The sequence below is a fragment of the Rhinolophus sinicus genome, chromosome 6 (genome assembly GCF_057876585.1).
Source record: "Rhinolophus sinicus isolate RSI-liver-muscle chromosome 6, RSI-T2T, whole genome shotgun sequence".
NCBI classification, from domain to species: Eukaryota; Metazoa; Chordata; class Mammalia; order Chiroptera; family Rhinolophidae; genus Rhinolophus; species Rhinolophus sinicus.
Genome location: NC_142506.1, coordinates 45,120,162 through 45,140,249, shown reverse-complemented (window position 1 = coordinate 45,140,249; position 20,088 = coordinate 45,120,162). Strand labels below are relative to the sequence as shown.

The 20,088-nt window shown below is 44.8% G+C and overlaps 1 protein-coding gene across 3 annotated transcripts in view; it reads left to right on the top strand.

Annotated features, from left to right (window-relative positions):
* Nucleotides 1-970: 970 nt before the first annotated feature.
* Nucleotides 971-20,088, top strand: part of SIPA1L2 (signal induced proliferation associated 1 like 2) — a 202,634-nt gene continuing 183,516 nt past the window's right edge. For 2 of the 3 annotated variants that reach the window (XM_019712891.3, XM_019712888.3), the window contains exon 1: nucleotides 971-1,247. The gene's annotated coding sequence lies outside the window, so the exon portion shown is untranslated. Of the gene's footprint in view, nucleotides 1,968-20,088 lie in introns of all 3 variants that reach the window. The other variant, XM_019712889.3, reaches the window with a different exon arrangement.

The following is a 20,088-nucleotide window of genomic DNA, read 5'->3' as shown; positions in this document are numbered from 1 at the left end:
TAAAGATCCAAGAGCATTCCTCCCTGGGGCTGAGGGCTGCCCGAAGGGGAAGGGCAGGGTGAGCGGGTCCGGGAGATCCTGGACTGCGAGCCCCTTTCAGCTTCCCTCCTGACTCCTAAAGGTCTCATCTCCACAGCATTTCTGCGCACAGGCACCTACCTAACCTCATTCGAACGTTCTATTTATTAACAATGCCTTTCTCTGTGCAACCTTTCACCACAGTCACCGGGGGCAGAGACACCACCTGGGCCGACACTCAGGAGGGGCATCACCTCGGTGATCTGCGGGCACCCTTCGGGGCCGGCTCACAGTAGCGGCTTCGCCTGAGCGGTCGGGGGCGCTCCCCGGGGCTAGCACACAGTACGGGCTGCCCCTCTGCCCTCTTCTTGCGAACACCGCGATGGCGATGCGGTGGTTTGGACGGTCGCCAGCCTCAGCGACTCTGCGGCGTCCGGGGCAGGTGTCCGCGCAGCGCCCGCAGCCGCCTGTGTCTTGTCGGCCAGCGACATTCAGTACTTCGCGGCGCGGGGTCCCGAGCTCCAGGTGGGCGCGATTCTCCTAACTCCAGAGAGTGGAGGCCAGGCAGGGTCGCGACTGCGCAGCGGGAGGCTTGGAGCCAGCTTCGGGGGTTCACTTACCCCTGACAGCGGGGCGAACAAATTCGGAGGAGGACGACGACGGCTTTCCCTCGGGGCGGGTCCAGGTAGGGCGCACCCGCCTCAAGGCCGCAGCTCCCTCCCCAGGAAGGAGCCCGAGCCCCTCCGGGACGCGCCGCTCCCGCGCGCCGGGGCCTGGGAACTGCGCACTGGCTGCTCACAGAGCCCGCGGGCCCGCGGGACGGACGGCGCCCTAGTCCAATCGCGAGGCGGGGCCGAGGGGGCCTGCAGACAGCGACCAATGGGAGGCCGCGGCGCGGGTGGGGGGCGGTGCCTCGGGGCGGGCGGGCGGCGGCGTCGGGAGCCGGCGCTGCAGACCCAGAGCCCGGGAGGAGCCGGTGGAGCCCGAGGAGGACGGCGGCGGCGGCAGAGGAGGAGCAGCGCCGCGCGCCCGCCTCGGCCGCCTGCCTGCCCGAGCGCAGGCCGACAGCTCCAGCTCAGCCGGCGGGTCCGGCCGCCTCCCGCCGGAGCCCGGGGCAGGCAGAGCCCGGGCGGATGGGCAGAGCGGGGCGGCTGGCGTCCAGGCGGCGGCCCCGGTACGCTCAGCGCGCTCGCGGGCTGTAGCTGGTCCCGGAGGTCCGCGTTTCTGAGGTGCGTGTCGGGGCGAGCGGATGGAAGCCTGCTGGTGGTGTCTGGGGACGGTCTCGGCGGGGACTGTCCCGCGGTGAAGGGGCTGCAGCTGGGGGGCTGGCGGCCGGGAGTTCTGGGGCGCAGGGAGCCGGGGCGCGGGGTCCTACTCGCAGACGCGCCCGCGCTCCCGAGCCCAGTGGAAGCGGAGCCGCCGCTGCTCGTTCTCAAAGTTATCGATCGCCTGAAAGGTTATTTCCGTCTTGGTGACACGCTCACTAATGAGGACCTCCTCCGGGCGCCCGGCGACTCCTCTGTGACTAACCGGAGAGAAAAGATAAAAGGTTGCCCGACGCGGTGCACCGGCGCGCTGGGCGAGGTTCCTGCCGAACTTGCTGCGGGTGATTCCCGGGGAGATGGGGTCCCGAGCGCCCGCCGCGCCCGGTCCCCCTTTGTAGGACCGCGAGCGGCCGGTGACCCTCTCACTCGGCGCGACCTTCCCTCGGAGTCAGACGCCCTCTCGCCGCCCCGGGCGCCGAGTCTGCTGAGTCCTCCGCTCCGGTCCCGTTCGGGTCCCCACGTTATTAAAGCTAGTTTGACCGTGTCCTTGGAGTATCCCCACGAGCACCTCAGATGAATTTCCAACCGTGCCGCAAACCCGAAGAATCAATTTCGGTTCATCATCTAGGAGCGCGAGGAGGCTCCTCGGGAAGGGAAAACAAGTTGGCATTACCCCTCTGGGAGGTATTTGTCATCATTAACCTGCTTCAGTTAAATTAATTCAGCCCGAGATGACTCCAGCGCGAGTACTGGGAACATCAAGTGCACCGGTCACGGAATTGTGGCCACCAAACAGGATTTTGGTTAAAATAAAATAGTAGAGATTTTGGATTTTGCTGAGATTTGGACTTGGTTTTGGTAAGGATGGCCTTTTTTTTTGTTGTTAAACAAAGAACCTTGGTGATTGTCATAGGTTTGCTCAGTAAGTTCAAAATAGTCACTTAGATTTCTCTTTTCTTTGCCTCTTTTGTCTGCAGTTTTCATTTCTAAATGTTAACACTAGATGGCTTTCTTATGACAGACATTTAGTGAACTGCGCTTTTAGTCGCCTATGTGCAATCAGGTTTTAATTTTTACAGTTTTACAATTAGTAATGAGGGGGAAAATACTGTTATTGCTTTCTTTGAAAATGCATTACCTCCCTATAAAACCAATATTTATGCAGATTATGAAAAGGTGGTCTGTTATTTCTGCATTCTTAAAGATGAATTTCAAGAGACAACTTGGTTACTGTTTGTAGTCACAAATTTGAGGGTGTCTGTTTCATGCTTTGCCTTCGTATTTGAAGAATTCAAACTTCTACGGTAAGATCTGTAATGCTGTTTAGACAACATTTCCACTTACGATGTTTACCACTTGATTTCGTGGTTCGCTGCTTGATTTGGAGAGGTATAAAAGAATATTATTCATGGCAAGTACAATCTTTAATGAGTTTGGATGCAGATAGCATTGATTCTGGCTAACATTTTCATTCATGCATTTGAAGAGGTGTAGTTGAAGTGTGTACGCATGATTCGTACCAAGGGTGACGTTGGGGACAACTTTCCTTCTCCCCAGCTGATAGTTGATATTTGTCCATTTTTAAGCACAACCCCTTTTATGAGAAGTACAGTAGCCTCTAGTTGGCCATTTCAGCAGCAGCACGTTCTCAGTTATGTGTTTTTAAGTGTTTTCTTCAAAAGTAAGACCATAGCAGCCTGTCCAAATCTTGCCTAAGTGGCAAACTTATTTATAAGCTGGAGAAATATCTTGAAATTATCTTTATAGCTGTCATTTATTATGTGTCTTGCCCAGCTTAAAATATAACATGTTGAATTTGTTTGTTCTAAATCAGAGCGTATTCATAAATAACTGAAGGGGGGAAAAGCTAGCAAACATCTGGGAAGTAGGAAATGAAATGAAATCAGAAACAGCTTTTATCAATACCCACATGCTACCTATAGATGGGGCGAAGTGAATTTGGATAAGAAGCAGTGTAACTTTTGGTCCGGAAAATAGAGCGGGAGATAAATTATAGGTATGGAGGTGGAGCTTCTGGCTTTGGAGTGTGGGCTGCAGATTTGCTCCAGCTGGTTTAAGTGTATATTTTTCATCAAATGCTTTTTATGTTTTCAAATTTTTCCTTTCTCACAGAGCTTCGCTTTTATGGAACGTAATAGGGGAATTATGAGAGCTTGATGACTTGGCATTTACGATGCTTATTGTAGTTAAGGCTGTGTAATACGGGTTTGTAAATTTTGTTCACCCCCTTTCCTGACAGGAATGGTATTTTGAAGAGTTTTTGATACTTGAGCTTAGTAAACTCCTGTCTACCTTAGGGGATCTTTTTACCTGAGGCAAAAGGGGTAGTAGTGAGTTACTCATTTTGAAAATCTATCTATTCTTGAAAGTGAGGAAATACTCGTGAGCCATCCTGAAAGGGCAATTGTCTGGCAATTCAAACCGGTTTAAAAGTGCTGTGTTTGGTTAACAAAACTAGTTTCAAAGGGGTTGCACGTTTATTGCATAGTTTGCAAAGAACTGTGTGTTTATGTGGATATAGCTCCCTAGACCCCAGCCATAATTGGTAAATGCAATTTTTTTTTATAAGATTGGGGAAGGCATTGAATCTTTGAACTTATGATGTACTTATGGTGGTGGTTTAGGATTACAAATCCTTTCAAAAACATGCTGAATTTGAAGAAAATTTGGACTGTTATTGTTAACTGAAAAGCAAAACAGTTGGTTTTTTTTTTGTTGTTGGTCTTTTTTCTTATTTGAACTTGAAGGAAATGTGCAGTGCAGTTCTAAAGAATACACAAAGCCATGTTCTGGATTTTCTCCTTCTATAATGTACCTAACTCCTTTGCAGGATGATAGGATAGAAAGCTCTGGGCCAGAGGGACGGGAACCTCGTTTCCTGCCGCTACTGCCTGTCACAGATGAGTTTGGATAAAGTGTTTCCATGATCCCTTTCAGCACCAAAAGTTTAGGTTTCCATAACGTTTAAAATAAACATATCAGAGTAATGAAAGTCACTGATTGAGATAGTGTACATTTTTTCATGATTATGTCTTTTCTTTCTTTGGCTTATTGTAAGTTTGTATGTGAACATTCATGAGAGTTACAGCTTACTTGGTTTACCTTGAAATCAATGATTCAGAAATTGATTTTCTATTCTAATCATATTTAGCTGTGAATCCTTTTAAAGAAGGGCTAAGAGTGTGATAGGAATGTAAATGCCTCAAACTTAAGAGATAAATTATTTTGATCCTTTCTGAACTTGGTCATAAACTTTGGTTCCAAAGAGTGGTCAAAGGGAGCCAGATCTGATCCATAGTAGAGGTTCTGTTTCTTGGGAGATTTCATATTTAGTATAACCCAATTCCTTGATAACTCTTTTTTTCTTTTTATACAACATTGTAGAGCCAAGTTCCATGATAGGAAAGAAAAAAAGATGCAATAAGTTGAGTTTAGTTGTACTAGAAAGGGCCTTATAGTTATCCTTCCATGTTGTCCCTATACTTTTTTTCATCCACCTGTAAAATGAAAAAGCAAAAAACAAAACCAAATTTTAATGATTGTGAGATTTGTCAGTATTTGATGTTGCTGCATTGAAAACGTGCACCAGCAATTATTATCTACTGTCAGTGCATCTATCATCAAGATATGTTGATTTCCCTGTCCTCCTGCCCTACCCCCCACGCCAAAAGGAGGGATACACATACTGTCTGACAAACTAAAGTTTTTTCCATCCAGAGAGGACATTTCTTAAAATTACCCAATGCATGCATATGTACCCACCCATACATGTATACATGTGTACACACATGCACCCACCCATACGGATGTGCATATGTACCCACCCACACACGTGCATGTATACCCACCCTTACACAGACACTTTTTCCCCTTGCACGGGTCAGTGAAAACTTCACTAAGGACCAGGGTTTGGAAATCACTGACCAGTTCAACTAACCCTTCTTTGGAGACTGGGTCCCTTACCTGCTCTGCTGGTACTGTCCCAGCAGTACCTGCACGTCGCCAGGAAGGGGTGGAGTGCTCCATCTTTCTGATGGCTTTCGACTACTAGACAGTGTTTTTCACCTGTAGGATTGAAATCTAATTCTACCTGCTTATTTGAATTCTGCTCCCTTGGTGGTCTGCCAGACAGATCCTTTGATAGACGTGCTTCAGTTACTCACTGAGCAATTCCTGTCAGAGCTGAGCAGGCTCTTCCGTCAGCTCCTGCAACTTGACCTGTGTGGAGTCGGAGGCCCTCCCTCCGCCTTGCGCGCTGTGCTTGCACCGTTACAGTCCAAGTTTGCATTCGTTTTCTGGTGGCCATGCTACTCAGACTCAGTGAGTTTCCTCTGCAGTAAAACCCGAGTTCAATCACCTGCTGTCACTAAGCCACATCTTCCTTTCCTGTGCTAATGTCATTGCAGGACCTAACGTTTTATTGTGCTTCGTTTTACTTTATTTAGCTGGTTCTTCCCATAATGCTTTTTGGAGTTTATTCTATTATTTTACACCTTGGCCTGCCCTTCCAAAGATCAGATTGTTTTTCAAATTTTTACCCAAGTTGCTGGTGGATTGTTAAACTGGCTGAACTGTTGATTATGTCCCTGAAAACTTCCTTCTAGGTTTACAAGAAGTCACATTCCTTTGCTTACAGTTAAGTACGAATGCGCTTAATTTCTTATGACTAGTCCACACCTCTGCCTCTAATACAGGGGTATCCCAAAAGAGCATGTCAGACCAAGTTATTCTAAGAAAGAAACGAGGTCAGATGTAGTGTGTCCCTTGTAACTAGAACCATCATCTGCTCATGGTTGGTGATTACAAAATATTTGTTCAGTGACTGAAGGACTGAGAAACTGGGGCCGCCCTGTGACCTTTGACCTCTGTAGAGATCTTAGGCACTGAAAAGACTAAAAATATCAGAATGTTGGACTTTCTTAAACTTATTTTGCAGTTTGGTATGGTTTTATTTTGAGTTGCTTGCAGATAGTGGGGAAGAGAACCATGCTCTTTCCCCATTTTCCGGGTGGTTTAATTAGTTGATACTCTTTTCTCCCTGTTGCACAAATTTTTAGCCATAGGGGCCTCTTGAGTGCTGCCAATTAGTTCACTCCATATTTTTCACTTTTGCTTGTTTGCTAAATCTGCTGGAGGAAGCTCCCAGTTAGTTGAGCTGTTCAAGAAATCAAAGGAGCCCGAAGTAGGCTATTTAATTGTGTGTGTTCAGCCACTCTGAGGTAAGACCATCTAGGTGACGAGCTAGTGTTAAAAACCATTACTGAGGAAAGTAAGAACTCATGGCTGAGTGAAAATTATATATGCTGAGGCAAACTGTTGTGTAGAATTAAGATTTCTGTCTGTAATGCTTAGGACACAGTAGCCTGTGTCGTCAGTATGGTGGGGTGAGGGGAGAAACTTTCCTCCATCTAAAGTCTAATAATTGAACCTACAGAAGACAGATTAACAAGAGAAGATAACTAAATTTAATTACATACGTAGGTGTGGGAACCCCGCATACATGAGAGAGTCAGAGACAGAAAGGGAAAATGGGGTCTATATGAGATCCTGTGCTAAGGATGGGGTAAGGCACTTGGGGCTTTGGGGGAGGAAGGTCATTGCAGGACGATAAGAGCAGATGTCCAGTAACTAGTATTCCTGCCTGTAGATAGGTTATAAAAAGGTATTTCCGGTGATAACTCTTATGGGCAAGACTCCTCCCCTCTTTAAGGGAGCGGTGAGAGTTTCTTGTGAGCCCACAGGGTCTCAATTGCCTTCAGCTCAAAATAATCCACACACCAAAGTGGCCCGTCTTGGGGAAGCCGGTCTGAGCCTCATCAGCATATTGGTCGCTTTCTCTGTCTTCTCGGGACGTTCTGATAGTACATTTGGTCCTTGTTGAACAGTGCACGTGGCTCAGGAGCAGCTCTGAGACATTTGTGGTATCGAGGCTTCTAATAAGGAACTTGAAGACTTACACTCTGGATTCTTCAAAGAGGACAAATGCTGTTGTTTCAAGTGTTTAATGCCTTAATCCGAAGAACAACCGTTTCTTTGTAGTAGGATCTCTAAGTTTTTTCCATTGTGCATCCTATGTATATAGAATCACCTTCTAAATGTCCATATATGTTTGCCTATGTATATATACATAGGCCTGTATACATACTTGTGCATTTGCACCTGTGTGTATATTATATATTTTATACATACAGTATATTGTATTATGTATAATATATACATATGTATGTATAATTGTGGATGTGTGATATATACAGTTATACATATGATATGTTGTAATATGTTGTGTTGTTGTATGTATATAACTTTACCATGGTAAGATGTGGACATTATAAAACTTAAAAATATAAATTTCAGGAAGGGTGATATTAAAAATAAATAGAAGTTGGGGTATTTTCTTTTGCCCCTGAAGAGCACTTTGTTCCCCTTTGAAAGGTGTGGCCCCAGCCTAGAGACAGCTGCTCTACCACCCTCTCTGATTAGAGAGTTTCCAGAGGACCTGCCAGGGTCTCGTGAAGGAAGTGCAGACAGGCTCTACCCTTAATGGGCCCGATACTTACTGTATGTGTTCTTTTTCCTGAGTACGTTTTCTCTTTGGCTTGTTTTCTTCTAGAATTGGTTGTGGGTTGCTTACTCTGAGCTTTCATTTTTTTGGGGAAATAATGTAGTGGCAGGTACTATTCTCCTTGGAAGCACCATGCCGTCACACCCAGCCAACACCACACCCAGGATCAGGATGGAAGGACATAACTAGTCCTTTGATCATCCAGAAACTTCTAAAGGGTAAGAACAAGTTCTCGGAAAGTGCAGATTCATAGTGTAGTTCTGCTTGTGAGCCTACAGCCTCCCCCACCTCAGTGTGAGGAAGGGGGAGCATCCCAGCCCCTCTCGAGAGCTTGTAGGCTGGGAGGCATAGTGAGGGCACGCAAACCACAGCTTCTGTGCACACAGCTACCAGCTAAACTAGCTCGCCACCCCCCTCCCTCCTTTTGCACTCTCCCCTCCCCTATAATCTGCTTGATTTTAATCTGTAGCACTTATCATTGCCTGGTTTTATACTGTGTGTTGATTTTGTATGTTTATCTTCTGTCTCACCTCAGTAGAACTCAAGTGTCACGAGCAGGGATATTTCTGTTTTACTGCTGTATCCTCTGCGCTTCTGTGGTTCTTGCCACATTACAGGCTCGCAGCAAACACATATTGGTTAAAGGAGTGATTGACAGCTATAGTTTGCACATGAAAGAACTGTGTACCTTGGCTTTTGTAGAACTAAGTAGTGTTGCCTTAAATTTCTATTTCTGTTGTAAATAAATGATCTAACCAAATAATCTTTTATACCTCATTTTCTGTCTTTTCTGGGTTATTTGAAATGACCTGTGATTCAACTCTGATATTGAACTGGTCAAAATGGAGAAGTTGTTTCTGAAGACGGTAACAGCAGAGTTCCATCTGTTCCAACCTGCATAGCCCATCGGAGGGGGTGGTTCTGGGGAGTCTGGGCACCCTGGGCAGAAGCAGGTGTCCTTCCTTTCACGGGAGGGGTGGGACTGAAGGAGGTTTCAAAGCCGGGTCCCAGCTGACGACTGCACAGCCTGCTGGAATCACCTGAGGCTGAAGTTCACTTAAATGCCCTGCTCTGGGCTCGTTAATAAAGATAACTGAGAAAAAATGATTTCTGGATTGTGCAACATTACCTGTTGTCTTTTACCTCTTGGTCTATTAGCCATGATAATTTCTATAGGAAATAATGATTTTTAAAACCCCCTCATTAGTGTATAGTACACCTTTGTTGATTCAGTACTTTTAAGGATTGTAAAGGACATTAGTGTTGCTTATGCCTTAAATATAGTAGGTGCTTGGTAAACAAAGTTTTAATTTTACATATAGAAGTCTTTTATCCTTACTATCCTGACCTAGTACTAATTCCTAATACGTGAATTCAGGGGGATATCATTCTAACTCCTGTTTGTTTAAATTTGTATGTTAAGGTACGCTCTGATGAGAGCTGTGGGCAAGGCTGAGAAGTTAGCCTAAATAATAGTAAAATCACCTAATTTATCAACAGATCTTATTTGAGGGTCATTGTAAGTCATTTGCTTGGAATAATGGGTCAATTTTCCTATTTACAAAGTTTTAAATGATGACGGGAATGAGTGAGGGAGGCTGATGTTTTTGACTTAGGAATAGAATGAAGAACTGGGGAGAGAGATCCCCAAAGGGAAATTTAGAGACAGTTATTGTGTTGAACTTTCATTTATGTTTTCTCACATACTTACAAGAACGTTATAAGGCTGATGGGATTATCCCTTTATTGATGCAAAAACTAAGGTTTAATGAGAGAACATATGGTTTTCTGAATTGTTTTTCTTAGAGTTTACCCCCCAGTTTCTTTGCTCCAACTAATAGGGCTTTTTCCTCTGTCCCACAGCTGCCTTGTGAGTATGGTTGGTCTCAATAAATCATAAAAGGAATGAATGAAAGGAGAGAGAGAAGAAGGAGGGAGGAAAGAAGGTACATGCGTATGAGAATGGTGGAATTATCCAACTAAGTGCCCAGAGCTGGGCTAATGAGCTTATTGTTCTAGTATAAAAAATGCTCTGTCTATCGTCAGTGGATCATCTGTTATTAGTTAGAAATTTTGTAATTTGCAGTGAGGTGGCCGATCTGCTGATTGAATCGGGTTATCTGTTCTTTGTTGGGAAGTGAGTGGGCTCTCCTATGATCATGCCGAGAACATTCCTTTACCTCCTGAGTTCTTGCCAAGATAAAAGAAGTACTATAAGAGGAAAACAAATTTTGTTTTGCATTTATACTTTGCTAGATGTGCATGATCTTTGTTTAAGCCAGTTGAATGTGAATCCTTAAATGTCAGACATTTAAGTATTGAAAAGGATTCCTCCACAATACTTTACACACCCAAAGAAAAGTGCTTACAACAAAGAAAATCACCGCCTTGCAGATGGAGCCCATACAGACTTTGTTCACCTTGTCATTGAATTATAAAACATTAACAGGGGAGCCAGAATAGGCACATTCATTGAAATGCTTGGCTGGCTCTGTTCCAGAATATTGTTCCCCTGGTGGAGGAAGCAGGACGAGTTGTGTAAAGCTGGCAGTTAGCCAGTCGGAAGAGCTCTGACGCAATCATTGCAGTAACTACTTTGCTCCGACTGCTAATTTTAGGGCAGTTAAATCTGGTGATGTCTGATGGCTGCTGTCGCCATGTGTCTGGTTCTGGGGAGCTTTCTAAATCCGTCCTCTGAGCCTAGCACCATGCTCAATGCTTCCCGAAGCGAGCTGTCTCTTAGGGGGGTGCGGGGTTGGCACTGGGGCTGGACAGAGCGAGGGGCGCTGCCCAGGACGGTTCCAGGAGACACCGCCTTTAATCGTCTGATTTTCCTTGTCATTCCATCAACACATCCTGGTCCTGTGTGTCCTTTCCTTGCGGTAGCACCTGGGAGGTGTGTGTGGGGGGGGACGGGGAGAAGTGTGACTGGAGGCCCCCACCTCTGTGCAGCAGCATGAGGACAGCCACTTGTTTTCCTGGCCATCTGCAAGCTTTCGCTGCTTTAAAACTGAACTTTGACCTTCTCCTTTTCCGGCAAATTACAACTACGGAGAAAGATGATAATTTTTTCAAAGCTCCTTGGAGCATTATATAGAAGAGCAAAGTAGGACCTCCTTGCTATTGCAGAAGACGGAGGCGAGTTGAGGGGTGATTTGGGGGCCGGGTCTAACTTCCTTAGCTTCCAGGGCAGGGAGTAAAATTTTAAAGTGAGGGTGTAGGGCCACATAATTTTGAGGCCTCGTTAAACGCTGGCATTCTAAGATGCCCAGGGAGCAGCAGACCCCCTAGGCTCTGAGATCGTGTCACTTCATCCCTGTCCTCTGCTCCAGGTAAGTGTCTGGGACAGTCAGCAAATGAACCGACTCATACCTCGTATTTCAGGCCTCAAAGGGACCTTCCAGTTAAACTGGAATCAAACCGCCTCATGTTGCTGATTCAGAAATAAAAGAAAGTTTTAACGACTAGACCTATTGTAAGATGGAATGGGCTGCCTTATTAGGTGATAAACCATTTCTTGTGAGTTTTCTGGCCCAGCTGCTGAGCATGTGCCAGGTGGATTAGGAAGTGAGTCCTGTGTCAGTGAGACTCTAGGATGGGTGGGCTCTGCTTCTTCAGATGGAAGGCTGCAGGGCACTGAGAGGATGGGGGTTTTCATACTCAGGCGAACATTCCAGAAGGAAGGCCCAGAGTTAGGCTCTGCAGAACGCTGAGGATTGGCATTTTTGCTGAGCAGCTCTTGTGAGCAGGGACTTTCAGTCTCTGTAGGGGGCCAGCAAATACAAATGAGATTCTCTTTTCCATTAAAGCCCATTTGGGCGTGGTTGGCATATGCTGTCTCTGTGAACTCACTGCCTGCATCCAAACTCCTCTCCTTGCGGTGATCGCCATAGAGTTTCCCTCCACTCCCAAAATGCATTTCATTAACAAAAGCAACATCAAGGAGACGTGATGGACAGTATTTTTGAAGTGATTAATTTGTCTGTCATGTAAGATAGTCTGATCGCTCCCCCCCCCCCCCCCCCGTAATTTGCTAAAGGTTATAGAGTATGTCCAAAACCTAATGGAAAAAATATTCTGCACTCGTCAGAGATAGAAAGTAAATGATTTTTAAAAATTGAGATATAATTGACTTATGACACTGTATTAGTTTCAGGTGTATAGCATAATGAGTGTATTTGTATTTATTGTGAAATGATCATTACAGAAAGTCTGCTTAACATCTGTCACCACACAGAGTTACATATTTTTTTAATTGTGATGAGAACTTTTAAGATCTATCTGCAAAATGCGCCCTACAGTATTATTAACCATGCTCTACATCACATCCCCGAGACTTATTTATCTTGTACCTGGAAGTTTGTACCTTCCGACCACAATGTTTCGGTATGAAATCACTGAATCTGTTTTAGGAATTTTTTTGGTCCAGAGAATATGCACGCAGCATTATATGTACAATTCAAGGTCACATGTTATAAGACTGTGTATTTAGGAATTTGTAACTTTTGGTAATTGATTTACCAAAGTGATTTATTTTCAGATTGTTCTGAGTCATCAGGGTTTTAAGCTGAGGCAGCCTTGGGAAGCAGTGAGCTTACCTCGCCCGAGCACCTCGTCCACCATGCGGGTCTCTGTGACGAGTACGGCGGCGCTGCAGTTCACTTGCTGTGTCCCACCCAGCCAGGTGCTGTTTTTGTTATTCGCTAACACTGACCTCGGTTCCAGCAGGTTCTCCTGCTTCTGAGGAGATGGAGCCTGACACATTATCTGCTTATATTATTTATGTGTGTGTCTACTTGGAAAACTTTAAGTAAAAGAAAATAAATCTCTTTATTTTTGCAAAGCCTATTTTTAGCTCTGTGATTAACGTCTAAAAGAAGTTTGAAATGAAGTACTTTTATAAAGTACCTCTGAGGAATAATTTTAAGTTCATATGCAATAATTAGTGAAACTAAAATTTCCTGACTTCAATTTTATGACACTGTATGGAGAAGACTGACCAACGAAACCTAAAAAATCAGGAGATTTTTAAGTCGCCTGTGCTGAGGAGATATTGGTTAGCAAAATAAAGTCCTGGTTGACTTAAAAATGAAATTCTGGACTTAACCGCTCCCATTGCTATGCCCACTATCACTGAACGTCTCAGCTGCTAAACTTCTCCAGCCATGACTAAAACTAACAAAAAGTTGTCATCAGCAGTACCGGTTTAATGATTTTTTGTTTGTTTGTTTGTTTGTTGTATTCCGTTCTTTAGAGCTGCATTGGTTAGGGTAGTTGTACCTGCCCTAAAAGAGACTCCAAAATGCAGTGTCGGACTAGAGAGAAGCTGACTTCTCTCTTGTGCCACCGCCCGAGGTCTCCACAGGTGGCTCTGTCCCGCCTGACACTCAGGGACCCAGGCTCCTTCCCGCTTGTTTCTGCTCCCTGGGGCCTTGGCCTCACTGCCTGGGGAAGCTCCCTGGGCACGTCTGCGCCCAGGCTTGTTGAAGACAGAGGGAGCACCCAGGAGTGCTCATGTCAAGACCCCAGGAGGGTCTTGCATCGCTGCTGTCATTCATTCCTCTGGGGAACTTGACCACGCCCAGCTTAAGGGGGTGCCGGGGAGTGTCCTGTAGGGGCTGTCCTTGCACGTTCGCTCCAGTGCTGAGGACATGGTATGGCCTGGTAGGTAGTGGGTGCTCAGGGGTGTATAGCCAGCAGGTGCTGACTGAGCTTCCTGGTGCCAGGCGCTAGGACGGGCTCCAGTTCCGGTGGTGAATAGGCAGACGGGGGTTGCTCTTACGGCACTTTCATCCTGGAAATAGTGAATCTTTTACCGGTGTTTCTCAGTAGATTTTCCTTTTTTAATTGGAGGTAGTGCTGTCTTTTCAACGTGCAGTTTAGTTCTGGGTGGAGGAAGGGAGGGTAAAGCCTAATGATAGTGAGATTGCGGACAGATTCTGTAACTAAAAGAAGTTTCACTGGGGACGCGGATTAGGGGATGTAGTAAAGGACCTGGCCGCCTGTTTAAAATTTGTACTCATAATCGAAGGCGTAGAGACACTTGATGCATGGAACATGGCCCCAGGGCTTCTCAGGGGACCTTTCCGGTGACTGCAAGGTGCTTCGGATGCGAGCCATTCAGAGGGAAGCTCCATGGGGGTCCAGGGCCATCTCCTGCTCTGAGAGAAGCATGGTGGGCTCATGGGGAAAATTGTGGGGAGCAGTTACGTATGCTGTGATTTCCCCTCCTTTGTGATGACCTGACATCATACCACCCTCCCCAAAAGAACTTTGAACACACTGCCACCACCTAGAAAGACTCTTAAAGCAACAGAGTGACCCACCAAAGTGGCCGCGTTGGAGACCTTGTGGAGCAGGCTGTGCATCTGTCCCTGCTCTCGGGGACAGTGCACCGCAGGTCCGAGGGTGAGGCGGCAAGAGAGGTCACCTTGCCTGGGCTGGGCTTTGCGTTCGGTAGTTACCTGTGGGTTTCCAGCGCTGTGCGGGGCAATCCTGTGATAGCACCCACGAATCTTCCTTCCAGAGGGTCCCCCTGACATCTGTAATGTGCTGTGAACATGAGCCTGTAGCCCTGGAAATGACTGAGGGAAAAAGACTTCTGCTCCTTTGCTCTGAGCTGTGGGGCCACATCCATCTTGGGGTTTAAGCCCCTTTTCCTGGAGGTTGGAGTGTTCCGGTTCTTGAAGATTTGCAAGCGAATGAAACTTCCAGATAGGCTTGCAGTTGTCACTTTCCCTAACAAAGTGAAAGCCAAGTGGGGACTTCTGGTTGAAATAAATGACACTTAAACATTTTTTTAAGGGTGGAAAGGCTGATCAGTGATTATTTTACCAGGTACGTGGCGGCATTTGGACACTCTGGAAGTTGCATGCATTTCCTCTCAGTCACTGTTATCTGCTCAGGAGATGTTACCCGGGTTAGGCTGATTTTGCTCAGTTTTGCCAATAATTGAAGCCTGGGGGGATTCAGGGAACCTCCCTGGTGATAAGAGCACAGCTGCTAAGCGTAACTTTGAGAGAAGAGGAGCATTTCTTGAGCCTTCCGTTGATTCTGGGCAGGAGTGGAGCCGAGCAGCTGCAGATGGCGCGTTTTCGGCTCACGCTGTGACGGTTTGGAAGTTTTTTACATCTTTTTGTTTGTAGTGAACGAAAGAGCAGTGTGGAGCTTAATCGGCCACGTCAAGTCCGTACATTCTGGGGACGGTGTCTCTATCTCAGCTGAAGTATTAAACATACGTGAAGGGAGGAAAACTGGCCTGAGATTTATTGGAGTCTGATGCAGCACCGCTTAACTTGCCTCCATAGAATGTGTGTGCTTTGACTTTCCATTAACTGGCAAACATTTACATTGACCTTTACCCTCTGATTCACTATTCCATCAACCAACCCCTTTATCTTTCTCTGCTTTCACTGTTACAGGAAGTATTCAGCAGCCCCGGCAGGGAGCATGGGCCTGCATTTCCATGATATTAAATTGGTTTAATTTGTTGGTTGGGTAGTTTGGAGGAAGAAGGGAATGCTTCTAGAGGGGGCAAAGTTTCTTAGGGGTCACTGTCTTCAAGGGAAGAGGGGGAGGAGACACCAAAGAATTTGCGAATGTTCTAGTAATCCTCATAGAAGAGGTTTTTCCCCAGCGGCCTCCCACTCAGTTTCTCTATTGTTGTTGGACTCAGAACAAAGACCTGCGACCTTGCTGCTAACCCGGGGCCATTCCTACAGGGCTGTGTTCAGACCCTGCGAGCGGCTTCCTGTCGTTCAGACCTGGGTACGTTCTGTGCATGAAAACAGCACAAGGCACCTGAACGACCATATTCTGAGGTGAACCCAGTTGACCTACGTCAATAATTACTTTGCCATTATATCGTTTTGGTTCTTGAATTATAACTTAATTAGAGGTTTCTAAAAGCTTGGTGCTTCTAATGTTGTCTTTGTAGTAGCACTTCTCTTTTGTTCAAAGTGTTTAGCTCTTGCTGAATTCTGAATATTTAGATTCCAAGTACAGTAGCACCTCGGTTTTCGAACGTCTCTGTTGACGAACATTTCAGTTTACAAACGCTGTAAATTTTATGGATCTATGGTATCATTAGATAGTAAAATTCATGCTAAATTTGCAGTTTTAGGGGTTGATTTTAAAGATCTGCAATGGATTAACCCATTTTGCATTACTTTCTATGGGGAAACTGTGCCTCGGTTTTCAAATGTTTCCGAACTTGAACGGTCTTCTGGAATGGATTATGTTCGAAAACCGAGGTACCACTGTAATTTCCAGTATTATCGGAAGACAGTTCCATTTTGACAGCTTCAGAGAAAGCATAGAACATTGTTAGCACCTGGAGGTAGTCCCCTTGATTCCCTGGGAAAAGTGGGTGGCTGCTAGAGACCACCTATGACTCTGCTTGCTTCTTGTCTGGGACTTCTGCAGCCGTTACCTTCAGGATACCTTAAGTTAAGGTGAAGGGGCTTGTAAAAATATTACTATTTTCAATAATATCTGTTTTGGAGTAGACACATTGGCAAGTCCATCCTCTCAGTAGAAAATTTTTTGTGTATTTCATTTCAAAGCTACAGAAATAATCCAGGCCGTTTGCTTCCTGACACCTGTAATCCTGTTTACTCTCTTCTTGGCATGAGTGCTACCAGTGCTAAAGATAACACAAAAGAAAAGTGTTCTAAGTTTTCTTACTAGATTTAACATATGAAATTACAACCCTGTGAATGTAATCACAATAAGTATAAGAAAAGCAGTTAAGAATCATGCAGTTTGTGCATGGAAATGGTGCATTTAATCGTGCGAATCACACTTATCGCACTATTGTTGTTCTGCATCATCATCAAACAAGTCACGGTGCAGAGCAGTTCTCCGTGGTAAATGCTAGCGCTGCGTTTTGAACAAAAACCATGAGTGTCAGTATTTACAGATTTCAGTGTGATAAGTGATATTATTTTATCTAATCAGGGTCAGACTGATGACATGCTGTTTGGGGGGCATGATAATATGTATCGAAATGGTGTCTGTGTTTTGTTTTAGTAACATCCTAGAGAGACCCTCTCACGAAGCACTTTAGGGAGTTCAGTGTATTCATTTTAAACGTTTACCCCCAAAGTAAGCAAATTTCTCTTTGATCAACTGTTGATGACCAGGCCCAACAATTCATTCTGTAAAGTAGTAGTTCATTTGTCTTTTGATGAACAGAAGAGATTCTGGATCTTGTGTACGTCGTGTGACAGTTGACAACTAACCATGAAATGTCACCGCTGTAACACTGCCCTAAAGGGCATGATTAGTCTTGCGACTCACCATACCCGTTCAGCAACTTCCAAACTGGCCTCCAGTAGTTTGATGTGGGCGGTTATCCTGAATCAGCTTTCAGAGAATCGAGATTAAAATAGTGGAATACAACCATTAGAAAAAAAGTTATTTTTTTATTATTGTTTTTTAAGCAGCTGCCTCTTTAAAGTGGAAGGTGTATATTGGCACTGGATGATGTTTGACTGCATGACTCGCCCAGGGTGAGGAAGGAGTTAGAAGACGGAGTTCGGGGAGGATTTATTTTTCTACTGTGAATCGAAGTCCCTCTGACCAGGTGGCCTGCCTGGCACTTGGTGGGTATTTCTGGGTGCCCTGCATCTTATGCATGGCGAGCTGGTCAGCCCCGACTGCACACAGCCCACCTGGAGCTTGTAGGATGTGCATGGACGTCTGCGTGTGCAGCATGAGGAAAACTTTTCGTAAGTTGGGTCACTTCATATAACTCCAAAATGGGAGAATAATGTTTTGTTTTGTTTTTTGTTTTTTTAATGAGAGGGAGAGTGTATAAATGGCTGAAACTGTGCTAACAGTGTAGAAGAAGAGATGACGTTGTAAATGGGGCACAAGCCTGCGATTCCAACCCATTTGTTTTCTGCTATTTCAGTCTTGCCTCCATATTGCAGGCGGTCTGTGCTCTGCAGCCCCCACCGGACATTTGTGCTCCTGTGAGGAGCTGTGCTTACAGATTCACTGTTTCCCCCTCCAGAGGACAAAGCTGGGCATGGGTGGGGGATGGGGACGTTACCAGGTAACCCTACACTGGTACCTGAGGACTTCAACCAAAGCAGCTCTTCATGACACTGGGTCAGATGCTAACAGATAGGAGAAAAGAAAGGGCAGTGCAGTTTGCTTACCTTTCCGTACTCAAGCACGCCAGGGCTTCCAGGTTAAGCTTTGTGAAAATTTTAGTAGAGTAGGTTAGTAATTGTGTGGAGATTTGGGGTGTGGAATTTACCCCAATGAAATCATCACCTTTGGTCCAAAAGATTTATGTGTGAGCGTGCTCTATTAATTATAATGAGAGAAACTGGAAAAATATTGGCAGTAAGACATTAAATTATGATTCCCCATATGATCAAGTCATTTAAATCAATTAAATATCTTGTTTTATAAGGCCATTTAGTGACATGGGAAAATGTTCACAGGATATTAAATGAAAAGTATTCTTGCTAAGCTGTATATATAATGGATCGCAATTTCACAGGAATATTAAATATGCATATGCATTAACAGAGCAAGGGTACATTAATACATTTACAGTGGTTATTACTTGTGGTTGTTTTATGTGTGATTATCATTTTCTCTTCTTTTTGCATTTGTTTTCCAGTTTTTCTAAAATGAGCATATTAATTTTGTGATGGAAAAACCATGGTATTAAAATACTCAAATTATTTGGCTCAGTTATATGTATCCTTTAAAAACTTAGTCTGTTTCGGTATTGTTTCCTGGCTCAGCGTAGTTTAGATTATTTTATTTTATTATGTAATCTTCCTTGATTTGTTCTTTTGATTCTATTTCACAGGAGTTTTCAAGGCACATAATTAACAAACATTTATTAGGTACCTGTTAGGTCTGATAAGTATGTTTTTGGTACATGGTCTTTACCATAGAAGCATTCACCATCTATGGCGGTAGATCTCCTGTGAAAATCACTTGCTTGTCTTGTATGTTAGCATCTATACATGATATTTTTCTACCCTTTGGCTACCAGCTTTCATTTAATCTTGTTATATAGGAAAAATAGATATACTATGTGTATAATTCAATCTAATTTCAGGAAATGTGTTTTTTATTATTAATATAATTTGTTGGTGAGGCACTGAGTGGCTTGCTTTCATCTACATTATCTTATTTAATCCTCACAGCTACCAGTCCTTGACAATAGGATATCTTTCTCAGTTGGTACTAAGAGTTAAATGATAGACTTTGGCATTTACTTTAAAAACACCATTAATGCTCTTTCTTATCTTTGAGAGCGGAGATCCCTTGGTTCAGATAACTTCCATGTCCTTTTAGCAGTATAATTGCTAGTCCTTTGATACTATGCTTTTTGACATTTACATTAAAAATAAAAATTAGCTAATTTGTAAGTTATAAGGTCTCAAAAAGACAGTTCATTCTTCTCTCATACCTGTTAATGGTTCTATTAAAATCCTGAAATGGCTTATTAAATTATGTGCGATGTCAAAAGCTAATTGTCTCTCTGTGAGTTAGTCTACATGACTTATTTAAGAATTATGTTTGAATAGCGACTGAAGTCAGTTTTTAGTATCTATCAAATTGTAATGATTGTAGATGAAAAGTATTAATAGGTTAGGAAATCCACTCCTGTGTGTTACAAATGATGCCTCTGAAACAGATTCAGCGTCAGTGTCCTTGCAATCCCCTGGGCTTGTTTGCATCATGTCTGATGCCCAGACACGGGGGTCTGAGTTTGCTGTGTCCCCTGCACACTGCCTGATGGACCTGACACCAGGACCTGAACTTGACGGTGGGGGGGGTGGGGGGAGCAGCCAGCACGTGTGTGATGCGTGTAAGAAGGGGGGAGTGCATTGTTGGAGAATCAGAGCCTGTCTATTTTTTCTTACTTTGAATTATAATTTTTAAAAATCACGTTTCACAAGTCAGTGTGATTTTCGTGTGATGAGTGTGAGGTTTGGAGTCACAGTCACACAGCCCGTCTGCCGAGCGAGCGAGCGCCTGCCGTGGTTCAGGTGACCCAGGCTCTGGGCCACCTCCAGCCTCTGCATGGGACGTGACACCGGATGTGAAAGGAGGTGCTTACGAAGGTGCGTTGCCTGCTGTTGGCACAGTAGGTGCTGGAGAACTGTAGGCCCACTGAGCGCAGCCTGCTGCCTGTCAAAGCCCAGTGAGTTTTGAATGAATAAACAAACCGTTTTTTAATGTCAA